Source organism: Balaenoptera borealis (assembly GCF_965194805.1).
Source record: "Balaenoptera borealis genome assembly, chromosome: 3".
In the NCBI taxonomy this organism is placed as follows: Eukaryota; Metazoa; Chordata; class Mammalia; order Artiodactyla; family Balaenopteridae; genus Balaenoptera; species Balaenoptera borealis.
The window spans coordinates 116,794,905-116,807,004 of NC_138866.1; positions in this window are offsets into that span (position 1 = coordinate 116,794,905).

A 12,100-nucleotide genomic window follows, 5' to 3' on the forward strand; every position below is an offset into this window, starting at 1 on the left:
TGCAAATAAAGGAACTGAGAAAGGATTAATCTCCAAAATATACAAGCAGCTCATACAGCTCAATATCACAAAAACAAACAACCCAATCAAGAAATGGGTGGAAGACCTAAATAGACATTTCTCCAAAGAAGACATACAGATGGCCAACAAACACATGAAAAGATGCTCAACATCATTAATCATTAGAGAAATGCAAATCAAAACTACAATGAGGTATCACCTCACACTGGTTAGAATGGGCATCATCAGAAAATCTACAAACAATAAATGCTGGAGAGGGTGTGGAGAAAAGGGAACCCTCTTGCACTATTGGTGAGAATGTAAATTGATACAGCCACTATGGAGAACAGTATGGAGGGTCCTTAAAAAACTAAAAATAGAACTACCATGTGACCCAGCAATCCAACTGTTGGGCATATAACCAGAGAAAACCATAATTCAAAAAGACACATGCACCCCTATGTCCATTGCAGCACTAGTTACAATAGCCAGGACATGGAAACAACCTAAATGTCCATCAACAGAGGAATGGATAAAGAAGATGTGGTACATATATACAATGGAATATTACTCAGCCATAAAAGGAACGAAATTGGGTCATTTGTAGAGAAGTGAATGGACCTAGAGACTATCATACAGAGTGAAGTAAGTCAGAAAGAGAAAAATAAATATCGTATATTAACTCATATATGTGGAATCTGAAAAAATTGGTATAGACAATCTTATTTACAAAGAAGAAATAGAGACACAGACGTAGAGAACAAACGTATGGATACCAAGGGGGAAAGGGGGTGTGGGATGAATTGGGAGATTGGGATTGACATATATACACTATTGATGCTATGTATAAAATAGATAACTAATGAGAACCTACTGTATAGCACAAGGAACTCTACTCAGTGCTATGTGGTCACCTAAATGGGAAGGAAATCCAAAAAAGAGGGGACATATGTATACATATAGCTGATTCACTTTGCTGTACAGTAGAAACTAACACAACATTGCAAAGCAACTATATTCTAATAAAAATTTTTAAAAAGAGAAAGAGAAAAAGACTTTAAATCAATTGTCTTTAATATTCTCAACGAGCTAAAGGAAACCATGAACAAATAGATAAAGGAGATCTGGAGAACAATATGAAAAATTATGAAATAGTAACACAGAAATATAAATGATAAAAAAGAGGCAAAAAGAAGTTCTGGCGCTGAAAATTACCATAATTGAAATGAAAACTCACTAGAAGCTTTCAAGAGCAGATTTGAGCAAGAAGAAGAAAAAAATTGGTGACCTTGAAAACAGACCAATTGAAAATACCCAGTTTTAGGGACAGAAAGAAAAAAGAATGAATAAAATTTAACAGAGCCTAAGAGACCTGTAGGACACCATCTGTCATACCAACATATGTATAATGAGGATCCCAGAAGGTGAGAAGAGAGAGAAAGGTACACAGAGAATATCTGAAGAAATAATGATCCAAAACTCCCCAAATTTTATATAACACATGAATCTATACATTCAAGAAACTCAACAAATTCCAAGAAGGATAAACACAAAGAAATCCACACTGAGACACATAAATAAAAGGCCAACAGCCAAGGACAAAAAGAAAGCACCAAGAGTTAAGTGAGTCTGTATGTAAAAGTATCCTCGATAAGATTAACAGCAGATTTCTCACCAGACACATGGAGGCCAGAAGGGAGTGGGATGACATTTTTGAACGTTCTGAAAGAAGAAACCTAGCAGCTGAGAATTGTGTAGGAGTGAAGGAAAAATTAGGACATCCCTAGATGATACAAGCTAAGAGAATTTATTGGTAATAGAACTGCCATACAAGAAACACTAAAGGTGTTCTTTAGGTTGAAATAAAAGGGCACTAACAGTATCCCAAAACCATATGAAAAAAATATAGATCTCCTATAAAAGTGACTACATAGGTAAATATAAAAGCTGGTATTATTGTATTTTGGCTTCTAACTCCACTTTTTATTGATACATCCTACATGATTAAAGGACAAATGCATAAAACAATTATAAATTTGTCTCAGTGGGTGCAAACATATAAAGATATATTTTGTGAAAAGAACAACCTAAAGGGGGCAATGGAACTGTCTAGGAGCAGAGTTTTGTATGCTATTGAAATTAAGTTGGAATAAATTCAAACTAGATTGCTATAAATTTAGAATGTTAATTGTAATCCCCATGGTAACTACTAAGAAAAATATCTAAAAATTATACACAAAAGGAAATGAGAAGGCAATCAAAATGGCACACAAAAGAAGTTAAATAAGCACAAAAGAAGGCAGTAATGGAGAAAATGAGGAACAAAAAGGTATAAGACATACAGAAAATAAGTAGCAAAGGGCAGAAATAAGTCCTTCCTATCAGTAGTTACCTTAAATGTAAATGGATGAAACGACTCTAACAAAAAGCAGAGATTGGCAGAGCAGATGTTTTTAAAAGAATGATCCAGCTATATGTTGTCTACAACAGAGGCACATTAGATCTGAGGACATGCATGGGTTGAAAGTGAAAGGATGGAAAAATATATTCCAGGCAAATACTAACCAAAAGAGAACTGGAGTGACCATACTGAAATCAGAGAAAATAGACTTTAAGTCAAACACTATTATAGGAGACAAAGAAGAACAGTATATATTAGTAAAAGGGTTGATTCATAAAAGAAGTTATAACAGTTATAAACATATGACAGAGCCCCAAAATATATGAACAGCGACAGAATAGAGAAATAGACAGTTCTACAATAGTAGTTGGAGACTTCAATATCCCACATTCAGTAATGAATAGAATATCTAAAAAGATCATAGGAAAATAGACTGATAATATAATAATAGGACAACACTATACACCGACTAGATTTAACAGACATATATTGGACATTCTACCCAATAGCAGCAGATACACATCCCACTCAAGTGCACATGGAACAGTCTTCAGGTTAGGCCATATATTAGGCCACAGAAAAACCTCAATACATTTAAAAAGATTGAAATCCTACAAAGCATCTTCTCCAAACATAATGGAATTTGAATAACATAAGGAAAGCTGGAAAGCTTTAAAATATGTGTAAATTAAACAACATACTCTTAAACAATCAATGGGTCAAAGAAGAAATCACAAGTGAAATTGCAAAACATTTAGAGATGAATGAAAATGAAAACACAACATATCAAAACTTACGGGATGCAATGAAAGCAGTGCTAGGAGGAAAAATCTATCGATGTAAATGCCTACATTAAAAAGAACAAAGATCTCAAATCAACAACCTAAATTTACAACTAAGGAACTAGAAAAAAATATAGAAAGTTAAACCTACAGCAAGCAGAATAAAGTAAGTAATAAAGATTAGAAAGGAGACAAGCAAAATAGAAAATAGAATTATCTATTCTTTTCATAGAGATTATCAATGAAATCAAAAGTTGGTTCTTAGAAAAGATCAAAATTTACAAACTTTTATCTAGAATTACTAAGAAAAAAAAGAGAGAAGACTTAAACAACTAAAATCAGAAATGGAAGTGGGGACATAAAGACTGACCTTACGTGAATAAAAAAGATTGTAAGAGAATACTGTGAACAACTGCGTGCCAACAAATGGGATAACCTAGATGAAATGGAAAACTCCTAGAAATATACAAATGACCAAAACTGGCTTAAGAGGAAATAGAAGATCTCAGCAGACCATCAACAAGTACAAGGATTGTGTGAGTAATTAAAAAAAATTCCCAATAAAGAAAAGCCCCAAACAAGATGGTTTCAATAGTGAATTCTATGAAACTCTAAAGAAGAATTAATACCAATTCTCAAACTCTTCCAAGAAATAAAAGAGGAGGGAACACTTCCTCACTCATTCTACAGAGCCAGTATTACCTTGATGCCAAATCCAGACAAAGACATCACAGGAAAGAAAACTACAGACCAGTATATAAATATAGATATAAAAACTCTCAACAAAATAGTAGCAAACTGAATTCAACAGCATATTTAATAAGGACTACACACCATGGCCAAGTGGGAATTGGCTTTTCTCACTCAGCATAATTCCTTGGAGATTAATCCCAGTTGTCAAATCGGTAACTCTTTCCTTTTTATTGCTGAGTAGTATTCTGTGGCATCGATGTACCACAGTTTGTTTAACCATTTATCCATTGAATGACAGTTGTTTCTAATTTTTTGAGTTATTATGAACAAAGTTGTTATGAATATTCATGTTCAGTTTTTGTACATTTTCAAGTCTCTTGGATAAGTGCCGAAAATTGCAATTCCTGAGTCATATAGTTGTTTCATGTTTATTATTATTATTTTTTTTTTGGCCGCACCACACAGCATGTGAGATCTTATTCCCCTGACCAGGGATTGAACCTGCACCCCCTGCACTGGAAGTGCAGAGTCTTAACTACTGGACCACCAGGGAAGTCCCTTCATGTTTAGTTTTATAAGAAAATGACAAACTGTCTTCTAGAATGGCTACATCATTTTACATCCCACCAGCAATTTATGAGTGATCCTGTTTCTCTGAATCCTCAGCAACATTTGATGTTGTCACTCTTTTTATTTTAGCTATTCTGATATGTGTGTATCTTGTAGTGATTTTAATTTGCAGTTCTCTAATGACCAATAATGGTGAACATCTTTTCATGTGTATTATTTGCCACCTCTGTATCCTCTTCAGTGACGTGTCTTTGTGTCTTTTGCTCATTTTCTAATTGAATTTTTTTCTTTTACTCTTGAGTTTTGAGAACTCTTTATATATTCTAGATACTAGTTCTTTGTCAGATTTGTGGCTTGAAGATATTTTCTCTAAGTTGGTAGCTTGTCTTTTCATCATTTCTTGGAGCAAATGTTATTAATTTTGATGAGGTCTAACTTATCAAATTTTTTTCTTATAGAGATCACGTTTTTAGTGTCAAGTCTAAGAATTTTTCACTTAGTCCTAGATCCTGAAGATTTTCTCCTGGTTTTTTTTCTTAAAGTTTTATACTTACGTCTGTGATTCATTTGAAGTTAATTTTTGTATAAGGTGTGATGTTTGGGTCGAGTTTCATTTTTAATACTGTGAATGTCCAATTGCTCCAGCACCATTGCTCAAAAAGGTTATCCTTTCTCCATTGTTTTGTGTTCACATTTTGGAAAAAGTCAGTTGGGCAGATATGTCTGGGTCTATTTCTGGATTTTCTATTCTGTTCCAATGATCTATGTGTCTATCCCTCTCCCAATACCACATAGTCTTGATTACTGGTTAATATTTTTTTAAAGCTCTGCACTAATTATAAAGTACAGTAAGGACTGAGACCCACTGCTGGAGCTAGAAAAAAAGCTTCCAAGAGGTCTAATAGTCAGTGAAAAGTTTGCTGTACTTAGAGTCAAAAAACCTGGGTTTTGTAGTCTTATTGCATCAGGATATGACTGGGTGACCTGGCCAGATCTTTTAGCCTGAGCCTCATTTTTCTCATCCACAGAACTGGGATGCTAATACCTGTGTAGCTCACCCTCCCAGTAGGCTTGTGGGTATAAAAGGAAATACAGAGTCTATAAGGTTTAGACTAAAGCCAGTATTCAAATATAAAAGGTTATTATTTGAGGGATAAGGAAAATGAGATCCATAGAGATCAAGGTCCTTCTTACCAAAGGTCACCTTCTACTTGATTTGGTAGCATCTGCCAGAAAGTTTCACATGTTATTCAACAAATACTTACACATTCTTCCAGGTACTGTGAAAAGTCCCTGGGACATAGGTACAAAAAGACATGGTCCTGTCCTTATGAATCTTCCTTTTTTGTGGGAATGTATTCCATTTTTCAAAAGTTAAGTGAATTCGGGGCTTCCCTGGTGGCGCAGTGGTTGAGAATCTGCCTGCTAATGCAGGGGACACGGGTTCGAGCCCTGGTCTGGGAAGATCCCACATGCCGCGGAGCAACTAGGCCCGTGAGCCACAATTACTGAGCCTGCGCGTCTGGAGCCTGTGCTCCGCAACAGGAGAGGCCATGATAGTGAGAGGCCCGCGCACCGCAATGAAGAGTGGCCCCTGCTTGCCGCAACTAGAGAAAGCCCTTGCACAGAAACGAAGACCCAACACAGCCAAAAATAATTAAAAAAAAAAAAACAAAAGTTAAGTGAATTCACATTAAATGTATATCGAGCACTCCTTTTTAAAAAAATTGTATAGTTATCTTAACTACTCCCTTTTATTGAAACACTTTATTTTTATTTTTTAATTTTTTTGGCTACACCATGTGGCATGTGGGATCTTAGTTCCCTGACCAGGGATCAAACCAGTGCCCCTGCAGTGGAAGCGCAGAGTCCTAACCACTGGACCACCAGGGAATTCCCTGAGCACTCCTTTAGAATTCCAGGACCCTTCTAGATGGATGGATCCATGGAGTAATAAATCATTGTTCTGACTTCTCTGTAAGACACCAGCTATATCCTCAGACTTTCACGGGGCTGCACACTGACTTCAGCAGAGCCAAAAGGAAAGGGGGAGGGTTTTCCTGGACAAAAGTAAAAACACTCTGAGGCTCACATTCTTGTCAACCCTTCCCAGCTAGCCCCATCTCCAGTCCAGGATTTCTTTGCCATGTATTTATTAAAACAAAACAAAGACATCCCATGGAGCCAATTCAGAGTCCTGTAACTGTGAATAAAAAACACATTTTGCCTGCTTCAAATAGGGCAGAACCTGTTGAAAGGGTCAGCCTGCCTCATCTGTATTTTCCCAGGTCTCATTTTACAAAGTGTTTTCAGTCCAGGTTTGTCTGGACTGAAATCAATTTGTAAGATGAAGTAGTTTTAACAGTCAGAGAAAGACTGGATATTCATCATTCCTCTTGAGAGCCTGCAATGAAGAAAATCTCACTTGGAAGATAAAGGCTATTATTATTTAATCATTTAAAGTATTTTTACATGCTATCTGGTACATTTACAAAGCAAAGCATTAGAGTAAAACAAAACACACAGTAGCAAAACATGCTCCAGCGCAACAAAATCAGAATCCTGTTCCTAGGCTCACAGCTGGAGGAATATTTGGAAGTAATTCCAAGTACCATCCCAGCCATTGGTGGGGCTCTGCTGCCCCCAGGTGGCTGAAGCCCTTCTCTGACAATGCTGGTGCTCTAGTGCTGATATTAGGGTGATTTTCAGAAGGGCAGAGTGGATGAATGGATAGGGAGGGAGATGGGTAGATTCATTCGTTTACTCATTCATTTAATAAATATAGAATTTCAACTATTTTGCCAGGCACTGTGCCAAGTGCTGTTAGGAAGTGGCATTTGAGATCTGAGATCTGAAAACCGCCTCGGCATTAAGAAGGCAAGGGCCATGGTCAGAGCTGCCCTGTGCGTTGGTCCCAGGAGAATAGTAGGAGCAGTGGCAAGGACTGGAGAAGTAACCTATGATAATGGAGGCAGGATTTCCCAAATATGCTTCTTCCCCCAGGGGCACAGACATATCTCATAGCCTATTAGTTGAAATCCACTGGGTTAACAAGAGAAAGAATAGGGAGTAGGTAAACGTGAGCTTTGGATACACACTAGAAAGTATACAGGGAAAGTTTGAGGTGGGGACAGGAAGAGAGAGTAGGCAAATCCCTTTGCTTCACTGAAAAAAATAAGTGAAACAGATTAAAACAACAGGATACCATATTTAACATGGCTTAGCCTCAAAGATTATGACACCCAGTATTAGTAAGTCACTATAGTATTGATGGGTATGGAAACTGGTGCATTCCGTTTGACATAGCAATTCCACCATTAGGAATTCATTGCCCAGAACTACTTGCAGAGGTATGTAGAGAAAAGAGCATGTGCCATTAGTTTCACCTGGGCTTAAATGATGGCATCACAGATGCTTAGAGCTGAGGGGTTCCTTCTTGAGATTGAAAATTGTGCTGGCAGTTGCCTCTGTGGCTGGTTACTATTCTTATCTCCTTTTAAGATTCTGTAAAAGCCTTTATAAAATTCCCAACCTTTTAATTTCAATTTAACTCAAACATTCATTTACTGAGCACCTGGTGAATGCAAGACTTTGGCTCGGTGGGAAGAGTACAATAAAGGAACGACTTAGATTTGGTTTCCTGCGCTCAAGGACCTTGGTCTAGAGAAGATTGACTTGTAAAAACATGAAATACAGTAATCCAATAAAATAATGCCTATAACATAGCATTATGGAAATATGGTATAGGGAAGATACAGTACATTCTATTTAGAGGGATAAGGGAGGGGTGGATTCCTAGCAAATGTGATATTTGAGCCTTGGAACACAACAGGATTTTCATATGTCCAGGAGGTTGGGCATGGGGGAAAGGACACCGTATCTTTAGGTTGGAAGAGCATGAGCTGTTATTTGTTTAGTCAGTCTTCACTAAGCACTGAAAGGTGCTATGTGAAATAGAGGAGCATGAGTGAGAACCACTATAAAGGGGAGATAAAAATACATCCCTGAAAAAAAAGTCATGTAATACTAAATGATCCGGAGGTGAAGCAGAAATGCAGGCTAAATACTTTTTTTCTGGTAGTGAATTAGCCACTTTAAAAATATTTCAGTGAAGTCAGCAGGAGAAAGCATAAAGCATAAGATACATATTTATACCACTTCCCCCCTTCTCCAAGCTTCCAGATTTTGTAAAAATTTATTGTTTTTATTTTCTATTACATGAGCAATGCATGTTTGGAAAAATGCAAGGGATAAGAAAAATATTTAGAGTAAAATTCTTCCTTTAAAATCTCCTGTTCTCTGCCCAATCTCATTTCTTTTCCTAAAAGCAAGCAATGCTCTCAGCTTGGTGTGTTTTCTTCCAGAATGATTTCTAGTGTAGGTATGTTAATATATAACTCTGCCGTGATTTCACATAATGGATATATGTGTTTTTCTGCATTCTTTCTTTAAAACTCAATACCATATTTTGGAGATTTTTCTATGTTAGTACATAGAGTTAAAACTCATTCTTCTTAACTAGAATTCCACAGTAAGACTATACCTCAGCTATTTCACCATGTCCATTTTGATGGTCCATAATGTGAGAGCCACTAAGGTCTTATCTGATTTATATAAACAAGCAGCAAAAACAATCCCAACTCTGGACCTAACAAACAGACATCTTTTTTTTCTTATTTATTTATTTATTATTGAAGTATAGTTGATTTACAGTGTTGTCTTAGTTTCTGGTGTACAGCACAGTGATTCAGTTATATATATATACACTTTTTCATATTCTTTTTTCATTATAGTTTATTATAAGATATTGAACATAGCTCCCTGTGCTATACAGTAGGACCTTGTGGTTTATCTGCTTTATATATAGTAGTCTGTATCTGCTAATCCCAAACTCCTAATTTATCCCTCCCCCCGAACTTTCCCCTTTGGTAACCATAAGTTTGTTTTCTATGTCTGTGAGTCCATTTCTGTTTTGTAAATAAGTTCATTTGGATCATATTTTAGATTCCACATACAAATGATATCATATGATATTTGTCTTTCTCTGCCTGATTTACTTCACTTAGTGTGATAATCTCTAGGCCCATCCATGTTGCTGCAAATGGCATTATTTCATTATTTTTTATGGCTGAGTAGTATTCCATTGTATTTATATATAATATACCACATCTTTTTTATCCATTTATCTCAAACGGATATCTTATTTGAAACTCTCACTTAAAGCTCCTCACCCAATTCCCTTGAACCCTACCCTGGAAAGGGAGACACAAACAATCTTTGCAACCCCCAAACCTGTCCAGGCTTCTGTCTGCAAACTACAAACTCCCTTCTCTGCTCCCAGAAATTTTACCCTGCATGGGGCAAGCAGACCTTCCATCTCCTGAATCCACATCCAATCTATGGTTTTTGCTCTCCCGCTGTCCAGTTTCCTTGACTTTTGATATCCAAAGCCAAGCATGTCCACTAAAACACCAACAAAACAAATTAACAAAACTTTTTACCCAAGCAGCAGCTCCTACAGAAGTGCTTTGACTTTCAACCCCACCGTGAACTGAAAAAAAAATCAGCCCCTCTTTTAAGTCTCTTGAGATTCTAGCTGGTCTTCCCTGAGGCAAGTGGACTAATATCTCAATGGTGGAATGAAAGGTAACAGGACAAGGAAGCCCAGGGAGGGTGAGACCTGCGTTAATACCTCAAATATGATCTACTACAACTTGAACATTTTCCCAAATTAGGTATACTTTATAAGCATCATTTTAATGGTTGCCCAGTATTCTAACCATCAAATATAATTTACCATTCTCTTACTTTTTTAAATTATATTATAAATGATCCATTATGGTTATCTTAGGACATACTCCCCCACCCCACCCCACCCCACCCCAAATCTGTATTATACAATTTACATAATAGTATTTATATTATGTTAAGGCTTTTGTTGCTTATTCCAAATTGCTTTCCAAATAGTTGTAACTGTTTGAGTCTAGAAGGCTGTCGTACTTGCGTTAAGCACTGGTAGAGCGCATAAAGACTCTTGCCCCAATCTTGAAAAAGCTGTCTGTATTAGCTGTCACCGCATCCTCACCTCTTACTCATTCCTCAACTCACTGTGGTCTGGCTTCTGCCCAAATCACTCCACTGAATCTGCTTCTGCCAAAGATCTTGTTGCTAAATCTAAGTCCTTCTCTTGTTTGACTTCCCAAAAGCATTTGAGAAGTTTCTATGCTCTCCTAGGTTTCTTCTCCCCATATTCAGTCTCCTTTGCAGGTCTGTCCTCCTTTCTCTAGCCTGCCCATATTTCCCAGGGATCTGTCTTAGGCCTAATCACCTTCTCACTCTAAAAACTCTCTGATACCTGAAAACTGGGTTCACCTCATGGTGGGTGTTGAGCCAAAAGACACAACCAAGCCAAAGATCAGGAGAAGGAAGGATTTATTATTACTTGCAGCAAGTAAGAGGAACACCGGAGATCTCTCCCCGGTAAGAGGTGTCTCCCCCAAACACCAAAACTGGGGAAGTTTTAAGCTAAGGGTATATGCATATTCATGAAGGAGCTTGAACAGAGGAAAATTCAGTATAGAATTGGGGCAAAGGTCGACAGAGTCCAAGCTTTAGTTGAATGAAATTAGGAGTGTCAACATCATCATTCTGTCCTCCACCTGGATAGGGGCCTTAGTTCCTGCAGAACTCAAAGACTATCTCACATTGTCATGTACATCCCTTGAGGAGGACCTAGGACTCTATTTTATTCCTGAATAAAATTTATTTATTTCTTGACTGCTTTTCCTTTGTTCCTGCATTTCCTTACTTTTCTTAAGATCATTATTACTGAGACCTGCTTAAGGGCAAGCATTGTGGCCAGGCTTAGATCACAAAGTGGTTTAGGCCAAAATGACTTCTCTTATGTCGAAGCCATTCCTGGTTCTCCTTCTCCTGGGACCCCCTAACCTACCTGCTTACATCTCCTCAGGCAATCTCATACATGCCTGCTTCTAAATGTTGATGCCTCCTAAACCTCCAGCTCCATTCTCAGCTCCCTCCAGAGCCCTATGTCCATCTGCTCACTGGACAGGCCACTCCAGTAGGAAGTCCCAAGCCCATCTCAATAGAACAATGTTGAAACTAAACTTACCTTCTTCCTCCACCCTTGCCACCCCTGTATCCCCCATTTCACACCACATGTGAGGTGACCAAGCTAGAGACATGAGCATTCATGTCTCTCATTCCTCACTTTCAATTAATTTCCCAGTCTTGTTGATTCTAGCTCTAAACGTCTCTCAAATCAGTCCACATGTCCCATGTCCTCTGTCACTATGAGTTCAGGTCTGTATCAATGAATGGTGCCTGGATTACTGGATCAGGCTCCTAACTTGGTTACCTGCCTCTAGTTTTGCTTCCCTTGAACCCACTTTTGTTTTTGTTTTTCGCCATGCTTCATGGCTTGCAGGATCTTAGTTCCCTGACCAGGGATCGAACCCAGGCAACAGCAGTGAAAGCCCTGAGTCCTAACTATGGGACCAACAGGGAATTCCCCCTCCAACCCACTCTTGACACTGCAAGGATAGTAAGCTTTCTGAAGTGCAAATCGAATTACACCTTTCCCAGCTCATAACCTTGCAGTCTTTCCCCACTGCCTCAGAATAAACTCCAAGCC